At 42.2% G+C, this 21,259-nt stretch overlaps 1 pseudogene; it reads right to left on the reverse strand.

The window, feature by feature from the left end:
* Window positions 1–10,281: 10,281 nt before the first annotated feature.
* Window positions 10,282–11,237, reverse strand: LOC121437539 (annotated as a pseudogene).
* Window positions 11,238–21,259: the final 10,022 nt, after the last annotated feature.

A 21,259-nucleotide genomic window follows, 5' to 3' on the forward strand; every position in this document is an offset into this window, starting at 1 on the left:
TTCGTCAGTATTGCTCTAGGATAGAGCTAATGGCCAGGCGGTGATTTAACTAATACAGATTTTCGTATGGTTATTTTGGGGGTTAAGCTAGCTGGGCAGTGGGACACAGCCCACTGCTCCCCCCTACTACAGCCTGCTTTTTCATTAATTATTATTGCATGCATAAATGTATTTGTACATGAATATATAATAAAATATAACACAATAATATAATATATATTACAAAATATAAACTATTGAGCCCATATAGTGTTTTTTTTATTGAGAAAAGGAGAAAAAAAAACAAGTTTCCACCTCCTCCCAGCCTCCCATTTCCCTCCCCCTCCTCCCCCCCTACACCCCCTCCTCCCACCCTTCTCCCCCTCCCCCCACTCCTTTCCCCCTCCCTCTCCAGTCCAAAGAGCAGTCAGGGTTTTCTGCCCTGTGGTAAGACCTAGGTCCTCCCCCCTCCGTCCATATCTAGGAAGGTGAACATCCAAACTGGCTAGGCTCCCACAAAGCCAGCACATTACCTAGGTTCAAAACCCCCTGCCATTGTCCTTTGCGTCTCATCAGCCCTCATAGTTCACCATGTTCAGAGAGTCCAGTTTTTTTTTATTTTTTAAATTTAATTATTTATTAAGGATTTCTGCCTCGTCCCCACAACCGCTTCCCATTTCCCTCCCCCTCCCCCGATCAAGTCCCCCCCCCCTCATCTGCTCGAAGAGCAATCAGGGTTCCCTGACCTGTGGGAAGCCCAAGGACTGCCCACCTCTATCCAGGTCTCGTAAGGTGAGCATTCAAACTGCCTAGGCTCCCACAAAGCCAGTATGTGCAGTAGGATCAAAAACCCACTGCAATTGTTCTTGAATTCTCAGTATTCCTCATTGTCCGCTATGTTTAGCTAGTCCGGATTTATCCCATGCATTTTCAGACCTAGGCCAGCTGGCCTTGGTGAGATCCCAATAGAACATCCCCATTGTCTTAGTGTGTGGGTGCACCCCCTCGTGGTCCTGAGTTCCTTGCTCGTGCTCCGTCTCCTTCTGCTCCTGATTTGGACCTTGAGATTTCTGTCCGGTGCCAGGAATATTAACCTTCATCAGGCGATGAAAGGAGACAGAGACAGAGAGTCCAGTTTTATCCCATGCTTTTTCAGTCACAGTCCAGCTGTCCTTGGTGAGCTCTCAATAGATCAGCTCCACTGTCTCAGTGGGTGGGTGCATCCCTCGTGGTCCCGACTTCTTTGCTCATGTTCTCCCTCCTTCTGCTCCTCATTGGGACTTTGGGAGCTCAGTCCAGTGCTCCAGTGTGGGTCTCTGTCTCTATCTCCATCCATCACCAGATGAAGGTTCTATGATGATATGCAAGATATTCGTCAGTATTGCTCAAGGATAGGGTCATTTCAGGTTCCCTATTCTCAACTGCCCAAGGAACTAACTGGGGACCTCAGCTTGGGCACCTGGGAGCCCCTCTAGGGTCAGGTCTCTTGCCAACCCTAAAGTGGTTCCCTTAACTAAGAATTGTGGTTCCATGCTCCCCTGTCCAACCTTCCTTTATCCCAATCCTCCTGCTTTCCCAAGGCCCGACCTCCTTCCCTTCTAACTTTTCTCTCCCCATCTCCCCTTACCACCAACCCACCCCACCCCAAGATCCCAATTTTCTCCCCGGCAATTTTTTTCTACTTCCCTTAGCCAAGAGGATAACTGTATGTTTTTCCTTGGGTTCCCCTTCTTACTTAGCTTCTTTAGATTCACCTATTGTAGACTCTGTGACCCTTATTTATGGCTAGAAACCAATTATGAGTGAGTACAACCCATGTTCATCTTTTTGGATCTGGGATACCTCACTCAGGATAGTGTTTTCTATTTCCATCCATTTGCATGCAAAATTTGAGAAGTCATTGTTTTTTACCGCTGAGTAGTACTCTAATGTGTAGATATTCCATACTTTCTTCATCCATTCTTCCATTGAAGGGCATCTAGGTTCTGGCTATTACAAATAATATTGCTATGAACATAGTTGAACAAATGCTTTTGTCATATGATAGGGCATCTCTTGGGTATATTCCCAAGAGTGGTATTGCTGGGTCCAGGGGTAGGTTGATCCCGAATTTCCTAAGAAACCGAAACACTGACTTCCATAGTGGTTGCACAAGATTGCATTCCCACCAGCAATGGATGAGGGTACCCCTTCCTCCACAACCTCTCCAGCAAAGGTTATCGTTGGTGTTTTTGACTTTAGCCATTCTCACAGGTGTAAGATGATATCTCAAAGTTGTTTTGATTTGCATTTCCCTGATTGCTAAGGAAGTTGAGCATGACCTTAAGTGTCTTTTGGCCATTTGAACTTCTTCTGTTGAGAATTCTCTGTTCAGATCAGTGCCCCATTTTTTAATTGGGTTAATTAGCATTTTAAAGTCTAGTTTCTTGAGTTCTCTATATATTTTGGAGATCAGACCTTTGTCTGTTGCGGGGTTGGTGAAGATCTTCTCCCAGTCAGTAGGTTGCCTTTGTGTCTTAGTGACAGTGTCCTTTGCTTTACAGAAGCTTCTCAGTTTTAGTAGGTCCCATTTATTCAATGTTGCTCTTAATGTCTGTGCTTCTGGGGTTATACATAGGAAGCGATCTCCTGTGCCCATCTGTTGTAGGGTATTTCCCACTTTCTCTTCTATCCTTTTCAGTGTGTTCGGGCTGATATTGAGGTCTTTAATCCATTTGGACTTGAGTTTTGTGCACGGTTTTTTGTTTTTCCATATAAAGTTGATTATTGTCCTCTCCAGATCTGTGAAGAATTTTGATGGGATCTTGATGGGGATTGCATTGAATCTATAAATTGCCTTAGGTAGAATTGCCATTTTTACTATGTTGATCCTCCCAATCCAAGAGCAAGGTAGATCCATCCATTTTTTGGTATCCTCTTCAATTTCTTTCTTCAATGCCTTAAAGTTCTTGTCAAATAGATCTTTCACTTCCTTGGTTAGATTTACCCCAAGATATTTAATGCTGTTTGTGGCTATCGTGAATGGTGAAGCTTCTCTGATTTCCCTCTCTGCTTCCCTATCCTTTGTGTATAAGAAGGTGACTGATTTTTTGGAGTTGATCTTGTATCCTGCCACATTACTAAAGCTGTTTATCAGCTGTAAAAGTTCTTTGGTGGAGTTTTGGGGGTCGCTTAAGTACACTATCATATCATCTGCGAATAACGAAAGTTTAACTTCTTCCTTTCCAATTCGAATCCCCTTGATCCCCTTATGTTGTCTTATTGCTATTGCTAGAACTTCAAGTACTATATTGAAGAGGTATGGAGAGAGTGGACATCCTTGTCGTGTTCCTGAGTTAAGCGGGATGGCTTTGAGTTTCTCTCCGTTTAATTTGATGTTAGCTGTCGGCTTGCTGTATATAGCTTTTATTATATTTAGGTATGACCCTTGTATCCCTAATCTCTCCAAGACTTTTAACATAAATGGATGTTGAATTTTGTCGAATGCTTTTTCAGCATCTAATGAGATGATCATATGGTTATTTTCCTTCAGTTTATTTATATGCTGGATTACATTGATAGATTTTCATATGTTGAACCAGCCCTGCATCTCAGGAATGAAGCCTACTTGATCATAGTGGATAATTTTCCTAATGTGTTCTTGGATTCGGTTTGCCAGTATTTTGTTGAGGATTTTTGCGTCGATGTTCATGAGTGAGATTGGCCTGTAATTCTCTTTCCTGGTTGAGTCTTTGTGTGGTTTTGGTATCAGAGTAACTGTAGCTTCATAAAAGGAATTAGGTAATGACCCTTCTGTTTCCATATTGTGGAATACATTAAGGAGTATGGGTATTAGCTCTTCTTGGAAGTTCTGGTAGAATTCCGCATTGAAACCATCTGGTCCTGGGCTTTTTTTGGTAGGGAGGTTTTTGATAACAGCTTCTAATTCTTCGCGACCAACAGGTCTGTTTAGATTGTTCACCTGGTCCTGGTGTAACTTTGGTATATGGTATTTATCTAAAAAAGTGTCCATTTCTTTTACATTTTCCAGTTTTATGTTATACAGGCTTTTGTAATATGATCTGATGATTCTCTGAATTTCCTCTGTGTCTGTGGTTATGTCCCCCTTTTCATTTCTGATCTTATTAATTTGCGTATTCTCTCTCTGCCGTTTGATTAGTTTGGATAGGGGTTTATCAATCTTGTTGATTTTCTCCAGGAACCAACTTTTTGTTTCATTGATTCTTTGGATTGTTTTCTGTGTTTCTATTTTGTTGATTTCAGCCCTCAGTTTGATTATTTCCAATCTTCTACTCCTCCTAGGTGAGTCTGCTTCTTTTTTTTTCTAGAGCTTTCAGGTGGGCTGTTAAGTCTTCAATATGTGCTTTCTCTGTTTTCTTTAAGTGGGCACTTAGTGCGATGAACTTTCCTCTTGGCACTGCTTTCATAGTGTCCCATAAGTTCGAGTATGTTGTTTCTTTATTTTCATTGAATTCAAGGAAGACTTTAATTTCTTTCTTTATTTCTTCCCTAATCCAGGTATGGTTTAGAAGTTGACTGTTCAGTTTCCATGAGTTTGTAGGCTTTCTGGGGGTAGCATTGTTGTTGAATTCTAACTTTAATCCATGGTGATCTGATAAGACACAGGTGGTTACTAATATTTTTTTGTAACTGTGTAAGTTAGCTTTGTTACCGATTATGTGGTCAATTTTCGAGAAGGTTCCATGAGCTGCAGAGAAGAAGGTATATTCTTTCCTCTTCGGGTGGAATAATCTATAGATGTCTGTTAAGTCCATTTGCTTCATTACCTCCATTAATTCTCTAATTTCTCTGTTAGGTTTTTGTTTGATTGACCTGTCCATTGGTGAGAGAGGAGTGTTGAAGTCTCCTACTATTAGTGTGTGTGGTTTGATGTCTGCCTTGAGTTTCAGTAATGTTTCTTTTACATACGTGGGCGCTTTTATATTCGGGGCATAGATATTCAGGATTGAGACTTCATCCTGATGAATTGTTCCTGTTATGAGTATAAAATGTCCCTCTCCATCTCTTCTGATTGATTTAAGTTTGAAGTCAACTTTGTTAGAAATTAGTATGGCCACACCTGCTTGTTTCTTAGGTCCATTTGCTTGATAAGCCTTTTCCCAGCCCTTTACTCTGAGTAGGTGCCTGTCTTTGTGGTTGAGGTGTGTTTCTTGTAGACAGCAGAATGTTGGATCCTGTTTTCGTATCCAATCTCTTAGCCTGTGCCTTTTTATAGGTGAGTTGAGTCCATTGACATTAAGTGATATTAATGACCAGTGGTTGTTAACTCCGGTCACTTTTTTAGTAGTAGGGTTTGTGTGTTTCCCTTCTTTGAGTTTTGCTGGTGAAAGGTCTCTAGATGACTGAGTTATTGTGGGCATTGTTGGACTCCTTGGTTAGTGATTTTCCTTCTATAATTTTCTGTAAGGCTGGATTTGTGGCTACATATTGTTTGAATTTGTTTTTATCCTGGAAAATTTTGTTTTCTCCATTTATAGTGAACGAAAGCTTGGCTGGATATAGTAGTCTGGGCTTGCATCCGTGGTCTCTTAGTTTTTGGAGAACATCTATCCAGGACCTTCTGGCTTTCATGGTTTCCATGGAGAAGTCAGGTGTAAGTCTGATAGGTTTACCTTTATAAGTAATTTGGCCTTTTTCCTTTGCGGCTCTTAATATTCTTTCTTTATTCTGTGTATTTTGTGTTTTGATTATTATATGGCGAGGGGATGTTTTTTTTTTTTTGATCCAGCCTATTTGGTGTTCTGTATGCTTCTTGAACCTTCATAGCTACCATTTTCTTGAACAAAAACGCTATCTGGTTTTTATTAATAATAAATAAGAAAACTGACTTTTTGTCTTGCTTTTGTGTGTTCCGCAATCAGTCCTTTTTTACAGTTGAGCTTCTAACCTATATTATTTTCTGTCTCTTTAAAGAACTGATTTTGGTGTTCCCTCTGAGGGAAGGGAATTGGCAATGCAGTCTTCCAATTTAGTTTGCTTGTGAAAGTCTTTAGTTTTCCCCCTTTGAAGAATAACTTTCCAGCATGCTAAGATCTAGGTTATACTTTTCTCTTAGTATTTTAAATATGCCATTGTACTCTTGATTGCACAGGTTTGGGGAAGTTAGATATAATGCCAGTCTTTGCTCACCAGCAGCTAAGGAAGATTTGTGTGTGTGTGTGTGTGTGTGTGTGTGTGTGTGAGAGAGAGAGAGAGAGAGAGAGAGAGAGAGAGAGAGAATGCAATCTCTGTGAATTCCATACATGTATACATTATATTTCAATCATATCTGTCCCCACTGCTCCTGAACTCCCCCAGATTCCTCCCCTACCACTTCCTCTCAAATTTATGTCCTCTATTTTTTCCATTGCTTTTGATAACCCCAAGAGTCCAGTTAGCGCTGCTGGTATGCTCATGGGTATAGGACCATCCACTGGAACGTGAGTAACTTACCAGTGGCCACATTCCCCCATTAGAAAAAAGTGGCTTTCCCTCCCTCAGCACCCATGAACTGCTAATAGCTCCTTAGTGAAGAGGGGGGGCTTCAAAGCCCCTCCTTTCCCCATGCTGGGATTTTGACAGGCTTGATCTTACCCAGTTAACCACTGCTATTGTGAATTCGCGAGCACAACACCACCAGACAACAGCATCTCAGTGCACTCCTCTCTATTCCCCTGTTCTTCTACTCTTTCAGTCCATTCTTCTGCAAATGTTCCCTGAGCCTGTCCCATTTAGGGCTGAGCACTCACAGTGACTTCTCCTTAGCAATGGGTGATGCATCTCTGCACTGACTGCTGCCCACCACAGACAGAGGCTTCTCTAGCAGGTTGAGAACAGCATGAACGCAGTTTGACAATATGACCAGTTAAGAAAACAACTACAGGGGGGCTGGAGAAATGGCTCAGTGGTTAATAGCACTAACTGCTCTTCCAGAGGTCCTGAGTTCAATTCCCAGCAAGTACATGGTGGCTCACAACCATCTGTAATGAGACCCGGCTCCCCCTTCTGGCCTGCGAGCACACATGGAGGGAATGCTGTACACATAATAAATAAATAAATCTTAAAAAAAAACAACTACACCATGACTCCCCTCCCCCCCCACACACTATGGGCTTATGACCAGGTTTAGAGTGGTAGCCATGAATTCCTTCCTTTGTGTTTTTCCTCAGTCTTGGCTTCCATTCATATATCATTTCCCTGATTTCATTTTGTTGTTTCTTGGTTCTCTAATTCATTGAGCACCTTAGAATGGTGACTTGTATTGTCTGACAAGCAACTCATATCTGTCTATTTTTTTTCTCTTGTAAGTTCTGGTTTCAGAAGTTTCACTTACTGCTTTAGGGATGGGGGTGTAAGTCTGTATAGTGTGCTTGCCTAGTGTGTGCCAAGCCTTGCATCTGTCTCACGGGGAGAGGAAGAAAAGAGAAGAAAGAGGAGTAGAAAGAGAGAAGAGAAAGAGCAAGAGCGAGCGAGTAAGAGAGAAACAGACAGACAGACAGACAGATAAGAGAGAAGTGGTGGTGCTTTAAGTGCATCATATTTTCCTGTTTATCTGTCCTCTTAGCTTTGTTAGGATTTCAGCATCTAAAGTATTAGCTACCTCTCCAAGACCTTGTAGTCTGGTGTTGTTCAGGAAACATTTTAGCTATTCATTCTGGATAGTTTCTGGGTATCTCTCAAGCTTGTTTCTCGTTTTAATCCTTCCTGGGCTTGTGAGGGACTATACTTTTAGAGTGTTCTGTCACAGGCTTCCCCCTGGTGTCTGCCTGTAGTATGGCAGCCACAAAAAAAAATGCTGTGCTAATTTATAGTCCTGGGTTGCCACCTAGTGTTACCGCACATCCCGGCTCCTGTGTTTTGTTCAGTGACATCCTTTTCTAGGACATGGATGAGAATGGGAGAAACCAGTCCCTTAGTCAGCCCACCTTAAGGGGAGGAACAAAAGAGGTTCCAGACTGTCAAAGCTCCAGAAGAAAGTTATGCATCACATTTTCTCCAAGGATGATGTGGGGTGGCCAGCTGATAGCCAGCATGAAAACAGAGCCATCACCTTAAGGAACCATGAACACCAGAGACACTCAGCCAATCAGAGCTTTTGGGCTGGTAACCATCCCCCACCCCAACCCCCTGCTGAGATACAATACCATCTGTGTGGGTGCTGTTATTCAGCAGTATAAAAAAGAATGTGAGTGGTAACACCTGTTTTGCAGTCCAAGCTGCAACTCAGGCTCTAGTTGTATTTCCTAGGTACCTGGATAGAAGGACTGGCCCTTGAGCCCGCGGATAAGAGAACAGTGGTGTTCTCTTTTTGGCTAGAAGTAAAATCAGCAGGTTATTATAATAATTGGCAAATAGGTCACAGTGGTGAAAAAATTGGTTCCAAACATGTAAGGACTACTTATGAGATGGAGTTATAGACAGGCTATTGTAAGCCACGTGCTGTGGGTGCTGGAAACCAAACCCAGGTCCTCTGCAACTGCCAAGCCACTTCTCTGGCCCTGTCATCATTTTAAGCAGTCACTAAAGATGTTTACTAAATTGTGAACAAACACAATGTCATCTTATGACTGGGGCACATAGCTTCATACACCTACTGTGTGTTAAAGGAAACTGGGAAGCAACTTGACAAAGGAACATTGATTTACTGATAGTGTGGGCCAGTCCACAAAGAAAACTGTCTGGTTTCTCCAGCCTTCTCCAGGAGAGCTGTTACAATTTTATTGAAAAGATAAAAACAAAGTCAGAGAATTACGGGGCTGTGAATTCAAGCTTGCTGAGCTGTGTGGATTCCCTGACCTTCCCCTCCCAGCCCCAGCCTGGGATTCTTAGGGAAGTTTTTAGCTCTTTAGGAAACCATTGTTTTCAGGAGTCCCTTAGAAGAACGGAGCAGAATGTATCTCTCTTCAGAATAGTTCTCAGTCGTGCAAGATAGTTACAGTTACCCTGGTTTTGTGAAAATGTTTAAAATATGCCTGTGGGGCTGGAGAGATGGCTCAGTGGTTAAGAGCATTGCCTGCTTTTCCAAAGGTCCTGAGTTCAATTCCCGGCAACCACATGGTAGCTCACAACCATCTGTAATGAGATCTGGTGCCCTCTTCTGACCTGCAGACATACACACAGAATATTGTATACATAATAAATAAATAAAAGGAAAAAAATTTTAAAAATATGCCTGTGTCTGAAGCAAATATCATCCACATTCTACAGAAGATCCAATATTAGAAGATAATGGGTTAGTGTCAGGTAGCCATGCGGAACCACCATTACCTCTGGACTTCAGTTCACTTTAGCAGGGCTGCCATAGCAATTCCATTTGGGTTGCTAGTTTTGAGACAAGGTCTTGCTACCTAAGTTCCAGGCTGAACTGAAACAAACCTTCTTGCTTTAATCTCCCAAATACTTGGACCATGGGCAAGAACCACCCCCCACCATGTCCCATTTAACTTGTTTTCGTCCTGACAATTGCCCTCCTTCTTCAGGGGGAAGCAAGTAGGCACCACTACATGCTGCTTGAATCTCCTTACATCTGGGCGACCTTTTGGAAGGTACCACCTCCTTTTTTTTTTTAGGTTTCAATATTTTATTCAAGTTTTATTTTAAGTGATGTTAATTACAGCATTTGAAGGGGAGGAGCTAATTCCATACAAAATGGAACAAAATGGAAGACTCTCTAATGTACCTATTAAAGTGCTAAAAAAGAGTGGTGGGGCTTTAACAGGTCACTTTAGATCCCTGGTGTTGTCATGGTGACCACAATCACATGCCCAGATTAAAGCTGTCTCATGCTCTAGTGCAATGGTGAGAGAGGGAGAGAGAGGAAAGAAAAAAGAAGAGAGAAGAGAAACAAAAAAACCATGCCACAACACAAGGAAGAATGAAGTCCTAGATGACGGCTCCATTGGCCCACTCTCTCTACCCTAAAATGGCACAAAGGAAATAGCTAACCAGAAGAGTGCTTTTGGTGTAAAACAGGTAACTGGGCAAGGACGGGAAGAAGCCACGGAGATCTGCCTAAGAAAGGCCCTCTCACACAGGTGTGTGCGCACATGCTTCTCAGCAGTTAGGATCGAGACACCAAGGTTGCTCAGGAAGTCACAATTTCACCTATGGACTCGATACAGATTTACAAAGGGCCCGCATATCCTGAGCTCGTGGCCTGGCATCTCTAGAGGGTCTCTTCTCCAGCCCCCATCTACAGCTATAAAAGAACCCTTTCAGGAATGGGGTGTCTGCTGTACCTCTGAAATGGTAAACACCGGAAAGCCGAGTCACCCTTAACCTGGAGATCTAGCGTGGTATTTATCGATTCTCGCATCCCCCAACGTACAACATTAAAAGGTTCACTAAATTCTGAAGGTAGCTATACTGCAAAATAGTTTAAAATTAACAATTGTACAATATTCATTTATGCTTGAAATTCTAGTCCTAGACCAAGCTTGTGGCAACCCGCATTGACGTTCTTGCCATCCAGCAGAGCTGACAGCGTCAGCTTGACACCTGGCCTGAGGGTCTGAGTGTACCCTTAAGCCAATTAGGCTAGAGTTGTTCACTTTGACCGAAAAGCAGGCGTCAGGGTCGACCTGGTACTTGGCTGCTATCCCAAAGCCAGTGTTACTGTTCCCGCTCTGTCCAGGCGAGGTTGACTGCAGTCTCTAACTTCTTGTTCACCTTCTGGTAGATGGAGCCACCAAACTCCGTCCCATCATTCACATTAGTATGAAGCTGGAATTCATCCGCCTTGTAGCCAACTGCAAAGTTGCTCTGGGTCACTCAGGACTTGGAGGTCTCAAAATACATTTGGTAGCCAACGAGCCAGCCCTCATAGCCAAGTACCAGGGCACCCCGGATCGAGGGCCCAGCGATGTCAAAATCCACATCACAGCCCAGGTTGATATGCTCCCTCTTGTACCCTGTCTTGATTTTAGCATTTTTCCCCCCGTGTTAGGTGAGAAGGATGAGTCAAAGGTCAGCTTCAGCCCATGTGTAAGCTGGTCTTCCACTGTGATCTCGGTACCCAGGGTGTTGTCTGCGTCCCACTTTTCTGTAAACGTCAGGCCGTACTCAGTCCATCGATACTTGGTTTCCAGACTGCCGTTCACTTTGGTGGTCTCTGTGTTGGTGGAGCCTGAACTGGTAAATTCCAATCCATTCTCCGACTTTGTTTTCAAATTAAGTTTTATTAAGCCAAAGCCATAGCCCTTGGTGAAGACATCCCTGGCAGACTAGCCAAGATCAGCATACGTGGGAGGCACAGCCATCTTCTCGGAGGGGTGCCACCTCCTTTGAGGGTCAGTCTCATTCCACCCCTGCCACAGTGAATCCTCTTGTCAGAAAATAGGGTATGGAATGTACTAGTTACTGGATGGGGTAGGGGAGCTGGGGGAAAGTACTAGGGCCACGTTAAAAGAAAAACAGTTCATATGGAGGTCATTACAAGGCTTAAAATAAAACAGATGTTAAATGAACCCCAACTTTGTTAAGACCCAAATAGTCAAAACCTGACAAAATCAGAGGAAAACATAGCAATTGTCGTAGCTGATTGAGATGATTCCATGGGGCAAGATGTCTGCCACCAAACCTGAGGACCCGAGGATGAGCCTCCAGACCCACGTGGGGAAAGAGAGAACCATTGCACACAGGTTGTCCTCTGATCTCCCTATATGTGCCAAAGCAAACGTACATGCGTACACACAGGAGCAACACTGTAAAAAGGAAAGCCTCGCTGGGCCAGCGAAGTGTTTCATAGGTAAAAGCACTTGCTGCACAAGCTTGGTCATCTGATCTATGGGCCCTACACTGGAATGAGAAAACCCACTTCTGAAGGTTACTGTCTGACTTCCGTATGCATTCTATGGTGTGTATATGGAGTGCACCTATACACATGATAAATAGATAAGATGGGAGGTGGTGGTGCATGCCTTTGATCCCAGCACTCAGGAGGCAGAGGCTGTCAGATCTCCGTGAGTGTGAGGCCAGGCTGGTCTACAGAGTGAGTTCCAGGACAGCCAAGACTATACTGAGAAATCATGTCCCCCCCCCAAAAAAAATAAAGCTAAATAATAAAAATTGGAAAAATAATGCCTTGTTATACACAAAGAATTTGGCCCTCCCTAGTTTGACATAAATGCACTGAATTTTAATCATAGAAAATCCTCTAATTAAATTTATACTTTGTAACATATTTTAGAAACATTTTTTTATAATAACAACAATGAACATAAAAGAACTTATCTATTGATCATGAGTATACTTAACATGTGATGGCCCTATTTAATCAAAATTATAACATGGCCATCAAAATACATCAGCCTAAAGAGGAATTTTTTTTAAAGATTTATTTATTTATTATGTGTACAGTATTCTCTCTGCATGTATGCCTGCAGGCCAGAAGAGGGCACCAGATCTCATTACAGACAGTCGTGAGCCACCCTGTGGCTCAGGACCTTTGGAAGAACAGGCAGCTCTCAACCGCTGAGCCATCTCTCCAGCCCCTAAAGAGGAATTTAAGTGAGCTCCCTGAGTCTGTTAAAAGCCTGACAAATTAACAGGAAACATAAAACATTAAGCATCTGTTTTTTAAAATTAAGCACTTTTTAATTTTTGCTAAAAGTAGATCATCATTTTAAGAAAGATTATGCCTTGGACATAAAGCATTAAACAAACAACTTTATAAGCAATGTCTTAGCCAAACAGTGGTGTTGCACATCTTTAATCCCAGCACTCAGGAGGCAGAGGCGGGTGGATATTGGCGAGTTCCAGGCCAACCTTGTCTACAGAGCGAGTTCCAGGACAGTCAGGACTGCTACATAGTAAAATGCTGTCTTGAAAAAACAAAAACCAACCAAACAACCAAACAACCAAACAACCAAACAAACAATGTCTTGGTTATGGTCAACTTTACCACAGTAATTTTATAATGCACATATATACGGAATTTGATATTAAGATATCTAATTTCTTACCATTACTTATAATACAATGTATTATCTGTTAACAATGAATTAATGCTGAGTAGCAACTTTATCATACCAATGGTGGAAACAACCAATCTCAACAAATGTATGAATATGAGAAAAATGTATGTCTATTTCATAGGGTGCGAAGCCCAGACACTACTCAAAAGTATCTATATACAAGCCAGTAAATTAATTTTTATGGTTTAAATTTAAATTTTAAATTTCCCTTCTATAAAGCAGACTATAAATTGTCTGCGCCTGTAAAGTTTAATCAACCTTTAAATGCAAGACATTATCTTCCTGGCAAAACCCAATAAGATAGCCCTTTTGTCTATCATATAAGGCTCCTAAATATTATATATAAAGGCATATCCTAATATTACTATGTGTAGGTGTTTGAATATCTTGTGATCCAAATATGAAAAAGGAACTTAGAGAGATTTGACAAATGTATTGTCTTAGGGTTTCTAATGTTGGAATAAAGCATCACAATGATAATCAAGTAGAGGAAGAAAGAGTTTAATTTGCTTACACTTCTGTATCACAGTCCCTCACTGAGGGACATCAGGGAAGGAACCCAAGCAGGATAGGATCTTGGAAGAAGGAACTAATATAGAGGAGTCTTACATGCTAGCTTCCTCCTCATGGCTTGCTCACCCTTCTTCTTTCCTTCCTTCCTTCTTTCCTTCCTTCTTTCCTTCCTTCCTTCATTCCTTCCTTTCCTGTTTGATTGTTTTCTTTGAGGCAGGGTTTTTCTGTGTAGCTTTCTGTGTAGCTTTCTGTGTTCCTGTTCTGGAACTCACTCTGCAGACCAGGTTGGCCTTGAACTCACAGAGATCTGCCTGCCTCTGTCTCCAATCCCAAGTTCTGGGATTAAAGGCATGAACCACCACTGCCTGACTTTCAGCTTGTTTTCTTAGACAACTCAGGACCACCTCTCCATGGTTGGTACCAACCTTTGTGGGATGGGCCCACCCACATCAAACATTAATTAAGAAAATGTATCACAGATTTGCCCACAGGCCATTCTGGTACCAGCATATTCTCAACTGAAGTTCCCTCTTCCAAAATGATTCTAGCCTGTAACAAGCTGACAGAAAAACTAGTCATCACACATGTGCTATCTTTGTTTGTTTTACAGCCTGTAATAGTTGGGGTCTTTAGAAGAACAGAATGAATATAGATAATTTATCTTAATAGAATTTATTAAACCTACTTACTTTGAAATAGCAACAACAGCTGTAGTTGCTCAATCTGGGTGGCTCTGCCATCTGAGTCATCCTCGCAAGGCTGACTCACACTAGAGAGGCTGACAACCTAGTAGTTGCTAGGTCCGCAAGGTTGGATGGCTCAGCACTCCCATCTGGTGGCAAACATCTGGCGGGTTCCTGGAAAGCCACCAGTCCTCAGTCAACAGTAGAAGCCTGCAAGCTCCGGTTCTGACAGCGATGAAGGAATCAGCTACAGTAGCAACAGGGTAAATAAGCTTGCAGCAACAAGGCTGCCCTCAAAAGGCCATAATCTCCCGTCATGCCTTCTCTATCTGGGCTGCTGGTTTTCTCTGGTCTATTAAAGCAATCAGGGCAATTCAATGGCTTCCGACTAAGATAATTCTAATTCGTGGCAAGTTGCCATCAAAATCAACTAACACAAAATTGTAATAAAAATCTCATCATTAAGCCAGGTGTAATGGCCCATGCCTTTAATCCCAGCCTGGTCTATTTAGTGGATTCCAGGATAGCCAGAATGACATAGTGAGACCCTAAACCAAACAGAACCAAAAAGCAAAGAACAAAGTACAAAACAAACAAAAACCCCAAGTCATTGTTTCTTAAACTTCTCTTGAGGAGACGCAAATTTTTACTCACCTGATGCAGGGCGTCAACAACAGACCAAAGTAATGATTCCACCAAAGTCTAGCTCTGCAAAACAATGAGTTTACTGCATATTCTTGTATAGCATGGATGCAGAGTTCCTCACAGGAGCCTGGGTGATTCCCAAACAGCCGCCTCACGGAAGCATCTGATGATGGCTTCTCCACAGCTGTTTAGATGCCTTCAGTTACCTTCCATTTTAGCACCTCCTGGGAGCTTGGGCAAAATGTCATAGCACTGGGAGGGAGGTAGATAGGAAAGAGCGGCTGGAATCTCCATCGAGGGTCTAATGACTTTCCGGAACTCCTTATATGAAGGACCATCAACGGGCTGGATCTTGAAGGTCTCTTGAAAGTAGTCATGACTTCTCTGATGAAGGTAGTGACATGGTTAGAGGACAGCATTCTACAATAGTAACATTTTACTCATATTGAGTAGAATAGTATCGTATAAATACCTGGAAATTCCATTCATATTTATCATTAGTATATTTGAGACCTTCAGAAAAAGTAGCAATAGCCATAAGACACTTTCATTTTGTGACAGTCTCCCAATATCGCAGGTTGACCTGAACTCTCTTTGTAGCCAAGGACAGCAATGCGTTCTTTTTGTTTTATTTTGCTTTTAGAGACACGGTATCTCTCTGTGCTTAGCCCTGGCTGTCCTATAACTCCTCTGTAGACCAAGTTGGCCTCTGTCTCCCAAGTGCTGGGATTAAAGGCATGTGCTGCCACCACCTGGTGGCCTGGAATTCTTGATCCCCTTTACATCCATCTCTTGAGTGCTGAGACTTCAAGCATGTACCTATGCTATTACTTAAGAATCTTAATTTTTATCCCACAACACAGGCACCAACCAAATGACTATTTGGGCCTTAGATAGCACAGATAATTTATGTCATATCAACTGCTTCTACAAAGTTACTCCGGGGCCAGAGAGATAGCTCAGTGAGGAAATAAGTATGATTGTCGCCAAGCCTGACGCAACTTGAGCGTAACTACAGAACGATGTGGGTTACCCTTCTGTATGCTGTGCATATGTTTTATTATCATTGGTTAATAAAGAAGCCGCTTTGGCATGTGACAGTGTAGAATATAGCTGGGAAATCCAAGCGGAAGGAGAGAGGGAGAAAGAAGGCGGAGTCTGGAAGACATTAGCAGCTGTCAAAGAAAAAAGATGTATCTTGAGGTAACAAGCCACAAACTTCGTGGTAAAATATAAACTAACAGAAATGGGTTCATTTAAGTTGCAAGAGCAAGTTAATGATAAGCCTGAGCTAATAGGCCAAGCAGTATGTAATTACTATTAAGCCTCTGAGTGGTTATTTTAAAAAGCAGCTGCCTGATCAGGCAGAACAAGAACCGTCCAGTTACAACAGAACCCACGTGATGGGAGGGGAAAGCTGACTCCTACAAGGTGTCCCCTGGCTTCCACACCTGCACTGTGCGACACTCCCCTGCACTGTCTCCCAAATAAATGCTTCTTAAACACATTATTATGCTTATCTAGTGTTTATGGGGTGTGTGTGTGTGTGTGTGTGTGCCGGAACCATGCACACACATGAAGGTCAGAGGACAATGTTTGGTTTTCTCTTTCTCCTAGGTAGGACTCAGGGATTGAACTCAGGTTACCCAGCTTGATGGCAAGTGCCTTTCCCCCCAATCCATCTCAACAGCCTCCAAATCATTTTTTTAAAAAATGACTTTCACTTCCCAAACATGGAAATAAATATTAAAGTAAAACCTGTCTGGGATTTTGGGAGATAAAAGTCATCACCGCACCAACTGCAGGCTCTACAAGCTTCAGTGTTAAATTCCCTGGCAAGATATGCATACTGACGCAATAACGGCATAAAGATCCTGAGAGTGACCGACTGTTTCCTGATTGGAGCTGAGGCCTGCTGCGTGGGCAGGAATACATGCCTGGCACCGTTGAACTGACCAAAATCCTATGGTTAGGGAGGTCACGGGCCCTATGAGGGAATTTACTACTGATGTTTTGTTAAATGGACATGTTATCAAATTGTTCAATATCTATAGACTGTAGCATGGTTAATAAAAACCCAGAGACAGATATTGGGGTTCAACCTGAAGGTCAGAAAAGCAAAGCAGCCAACCACTGACTCTTACCTCAACCTAAGGCCAAAATGGCAATACTGCCTCCAGGAATCTCAGAATGAGACGGTGTCTGAGAGCTGTCTCCTCCATCTTATATTCCTCTCTAGGGCTGGGATTAAAGGCATGCACTAAATAAATAAAGGCATGCACTGCCTGGTTTCTATGGCAACTAGTGTGACTACTGGGAGTAAAGTTGTGTGTTACCACTGCCTAGTCTGTAAGGCTGACCAGGGCAGATGTTTTACTCTCTGATCTTCAGGCAAGCTTTAGTTATTAAAATACAAATGAACTATCACTGCAATAGACTAATGGAGCTCTCAGTCTTGGTTAGAGAAGTCTCTCTTGGCAGCAGATAACTGTCAAATAGGGATCCATAACTGGTCAAAGTAGAGATAAGTGACTACTGAGTACTTGGCTCCAATGAGACGTCTCTGTCATGCCCGCCATGGCCCAGGGGACACTGAGGAATGGGGCATGTGGAAAGACAGCAGGAAACAAAGGCTGGGGAGTAACGCAGTAGGGTACTGTCTTCTGGAAATGGCACAGCCCTTGCGATCATGACCGCACGAGGCAGCAGTGGCTGCCTGCACAGGGCCTAACAGTTTAAAAGAAAAGAGTGAAAGAGGAGAATGATAGACATGATGACAGGAAAACGACAGACTTGAGAGTAAAAGGGAAGAAGGGAGTCAGCAGGAATGGAAAGAGGATGGGAGGGGAGGATAAATGTCACCACCATTCATTGTATACAAGTAGCATATGGTCAGAAACTATTTTAAATCTTAAAAAAATAAAAATAATTTTAAATCTCATAGACATATAGTAGAACAAAATCTATGTAATTCTCAAAACAAGTGTGACCGAAATAGTTTATACCAAATGAATTGTGACTGACAAATGAAAGCATGGGGGCTGGAGAGATGGCTGAGTGGTTAAGAGCACTGACTAGTCTTGCAGAGGACCGGGGCTGGAGTCCTAGCATCTACATGATGACTCACAACCATCTGTAATTCTAGTTCTAGGGGATCCCACATCCTCTTCTGGCCTTCTCAGGCACTGACTGCATGCATGTGGTCACATATATGCAGACACAATATCCATACATATAAAATAAAAATAAATAAACCTTTTCAACAAATTTTTAAGTTCTAACAGTTGTAAAAGGAAAAAAGAAAAACAAAATCTGGACTTTCTTGCCATGTAGCTAGACATTCAGCGAATGGATCAATGGAGGCTGGAAAACAGCAGGCGTCTGTTGTTGTTTGTTTCTTTTTTACTCTCTTGGCTCTCTGGGAGGTTCTGTCACCCAACTTCCAAACAAATACATGGAGATTTATTTTTCCTTATGAATGCCTAGTCGTAGCTTGGCTTGTTTCTAGCCAGCTTTTCTAACTTCAATTACCCTGTCTACTTTTTGCCTCTGGGCTTTTACATTTCTCTATTTCTGTGTATCTTTTATTTCCTTCCTAATTTGTGACTGGCTGTGGGGCTGGCTGTCTTGGCCTGGCATACTCCTCTCCTTCTCCCTTTCCCCTTGATCTTCTCTTTTTCTCCTATTCATTCTCTTTGCCTGGCAGCACCACCTGTCCTTTCTCCTGTCTTGCTATTGGATGTTCAGCTCTTTATTAGACCAATCAAAGTTTTAGACAGTAGTCCTCATTGTCCGCTATGTTCAGAGAGTCCGGTTTTATCCCAGGCTTTTTCAGACCCAGGCCAGCTGGCCTTGGTGAGTTCCCGATAGAACATCCCCATTGTCTCAGTGTGTGGGTGCACCCCTCGTGGTCCTGAGTTCCTTGCTCATCTTCTCCCTCCTTCTGCTCCTGATTTGGACCTTGAGATTTCTGTCCGGTGCTCCAATGTGGGTCTCTGTCTCTGTCTCCTTTCATCGCCTGATGAAGGTTAATATTCAGGAGGATGACTATATGTTTGTCTTTGGATTCACCTTCTTATTTAGCTTCTCTAGGAACGAGGACTACTGAGAACTCAAGAACAATGGCAGTGGGTTTTTGATCCTACTGCACGTACTGGCTTTGGGGGAGCCTAGGCAGTTTGGATGCTCACCTTACTAGACCTGGATAGAGGTGGGCGGTCCTTGGGCTTCCCACAGGTCAGGGAACTCTGATTGCTCTTCGAGCTGATGAGGGAGGGGGACTTGATCGGGGGAGGGGGAGGAAAATGGGAGGCGGTGGTGGGGAGGAGGCAGAAATCCTTAAATAAATAAATTAATTAAAAAAAGAGTTTTAGACAGACAAAGAAACACAGCTACACAGAATTAAACAAAAGCAACATAAAAGAATGCAACACACAGCCGGGCGGTGGTGGTCAGGAGGCAGAGGCAGGCAGATCTCTGTGAGTTCGAGGCCAGCCTGATCTACAGAGTGAGTTCCAGAACAGCTACAGAGAAACCCTGTCTAAAAATCAAATAAAAAAGAGAATGCAGCACAATCTTTGCATTATTAACCAAATGTCCCACAGCATAAAAAATGTAACACATCTTTAAATAATATAGGCATATTATACATACATTTACAAATTGGGGTCCAAAGCACAAAGAAAACCTTGTACTGCAGAAATTTAACTGTCCAAATTATAAAGCTGCACACCTAGAGTGCTCTTCCCAAACAAGACCATATCAGCATCCCCAAAGTCCCTTTCATTTATCATCAGCATGTATTCATAGGCAATTGATACCAGAGGACCAGAGAACCAGGACTATTGTACTACAGCTTGGAATTCTCCAGTACCTGAGGTTAACCAGTCATAGGTTTACTTCCTCTCTGCCTTGACCAAGGTTGTTACAGCAGTACTTAGATTCTTAAACCTGCCAAATCTTAAAAGAAATTCGGAAGCAAACTGGTGAAAAAATTTTATTTATTTACTGTTTAGCTAAACCAGAGACAGAAAGTCTCCTAGTTCCTCTCTGCCTCTTCTTTGGTAACGCTATAATTCTATAGAAAAGATAGACTAGAGGCTAACATACATATATGACTGTGTCTTACAACTGGGAACTCCCACTGGCAAGCAAAGTCATGGCTGATGTCAAGGCTTTTCATTCCACTAGAGTGAACTTCCTGGAAAGCTTTACTTCTTTGGAGTTCATTGTTTCAATGGTAGAATAGTTGAAGAAAGGGCCACAAAGCATTCTTTAAAATTATCCCCTCTCCTGCCCAGTGTAGTTAAAATTCCTGTTAGTAATTTTGTTTTTAAAAATATGGCTTGGGGGACTGGAACAATGGTTCAGTGGTTAAGAGTACTGGCTACTCTTGCAGGCGGCCCAGGTTCTGTTCCCACATCCACATGGTGGGTCACAACCTTCTGTAACTCCAATCCCAGAAATCCAATGCCCTCTTCTGTCCTCTAATGGTACTGCATACACATGGTGCACAGACAAAATTCAGGCAAAAATACCCACACATATAAAAATTAATTAAAATAATATATACATGTATAAATGTTATTTTCATAAGTCATATGAAATTGCTATTCTGCAATGCATTGTTCTTTTTCAATGAATCAAATATGTTTGCAGCTCTATTAATTTCTAATATGGAAAAAAAATAAGTACAGCACAGATCAAAACTTCCAAGGGCTTTATTCCAGTTTGATAATGTAAAGAGGATTCTGGGAAAAATAAGTTTGAGAATTGCTGGTGTAGCACAATAGAAGGGAGATATTTATAGCCCAAACTTTGAATAGATATGGCATCCTTGTGCATATTTCAGTGACTTTGTAATTTTCATATGTATATGTATTTTCATTTACTGTATATGTATATGCAGATTTGGGTATAAATGTTACTAGTGTCTGGTGGGAAATTTTTGAACACCATTCATTATTTATACTATCAAATATAATTTGTGGTAAACTGGAGTCCCAAATGTTTTTATACCTTCACCATTGAGCTGTTAGGCTACACACACACACACAAACACACACACACACACACACACGACATCAGCTTTGGATTTTTGAAGGGGATAAAAAAAAACAAGGCTCCCTAACCCCATGGAAGTCAGGAGCAGCACAAAGCACTGCTCTGCAAAGTTGGCAGCATCGTGGAACACACTTGGGGAACTGTACCGAAGTGAGAGCGCCATTATAAAGGTGACTATGTGTTCTACCCTGTAGTTTTCATTGCTTTGCCACTTCCCTTGGCTGAGCTCTAGAAAGTTCCCCACTCTTGAAAATGTAGGTGACCAATTCACAGTCTTCTATCTTTTGACTCATCCACTTTTTCTTCCCCTTTGGCCCTTGATTAAATTTTCTTTGCCCCTAGGAGTTCTTATTGGTGATACAGTAAGTCATACCCTTTATCCTCTTAAAAAAAAGAATGAGT

This window comes from Microtus oregoni, unplaced genomic scaffold (assembly GCF_018167655.1).
Source record: "Microtus oregoni isolate MIOR12 unplaced genomic scaffold, Mior012 000052F_ref0000163, whole genome shotgun sequence".
NCBI classification, from domain to species: domain Eukaryota; kingdom Metazoa; phylum Chordata; class Mammalia; order Rodentia; family Cricetidae; genus Microtus; species Microtus oregoni.